Raw genomic sequence first — 923 nt, 5'->3', positions numbered from 1 at the left:
AGATAAAAAAGACATAGGCTTGGTCAACACACCACAATAGTTTTAGGAGACTTTTTAACACACCACTCACCAAAGGACTGGTGGACTCAATAGAAACTAAAAAAAAAACCACCCAAAAAAAACAAAGGAGCTCTGGTGGCCTACTGGGAAGAAGCTACACTGCAATCCCAGAGGTGCACAGTTCAAATCCACTAGTTGCTCTGCTGGAGAAGGCTGGACAATCTTCTCCTGTACCAGTCAGATGTTTCTCAGGGAGCTCTGGTGGTCTTGTGGCAAGAAGCTGCACTGCAATCTCAGAGATACATGGTTCAAATCCATAAGATGCCCTGCTGGAAAAGGAGAAGCAAACTCCTCCTCTACCAGTCAGATCAGATTTGATGGTACACACCCACTAAGTAATAATAAAAATTAAAACAAAACACCAACAGAGATGCAGAAGATCTAAAGAATACATTCAGCCAACTTGACCTTGTGGATGTAATCTTAGTATTACACCCAACTAAAACTCAATTCATTTTATTCTCAAGTGCACATGGTACATTTTCAAGAAATGATCAGATACATATTAGGGCACAAAGCAAGCCTCAAGGAATTAAAAGACATTGAAATAATACAAAATATCTTCTCAGACCAAAATGCCATAAAACTAGAAATTAACCACAAGAGGATAAGGTAAAACCATCAATGTGGAAGCTAAATAACACAGAACATGATTGGGTAATAGAAGAAATAAAGAAGGAAGTAAAAAATTTTCTCAAGCAAATGATAATGAAAATACAATGTAACAAAACTTTGGGATGAAACTAAGGCATTCCTCAAGGGGAAGTTCATAGTTACATGCAAACACACAACAAAGAAAAAAAGCAAAATTAATGGCCTAACTCAATACCTACATGAAATAGAAAAAGAACAACAGTCTAACC

This window comes from Elephantulus edwardii, unplaced genomic scaffold, assembly GCF_000299155.1.
Source record: "Elephantulus edwardii isolate Elephantulus edwardi_28Jun2011 unplaced genomic scaffold, EleEdw1.0 scaffold00088, whole genome shotgun sequence".
In the NCBI taxonomy this organism is placed as follows: Eukaryota; Metazoa; Chordata; class Mammalia; order Macroscelidea; family Macroscelididae; genus Elephantulus; species Elephantulus edwardii.
This window is presented reverse-complemented; position numbering follows the sequence as displayed.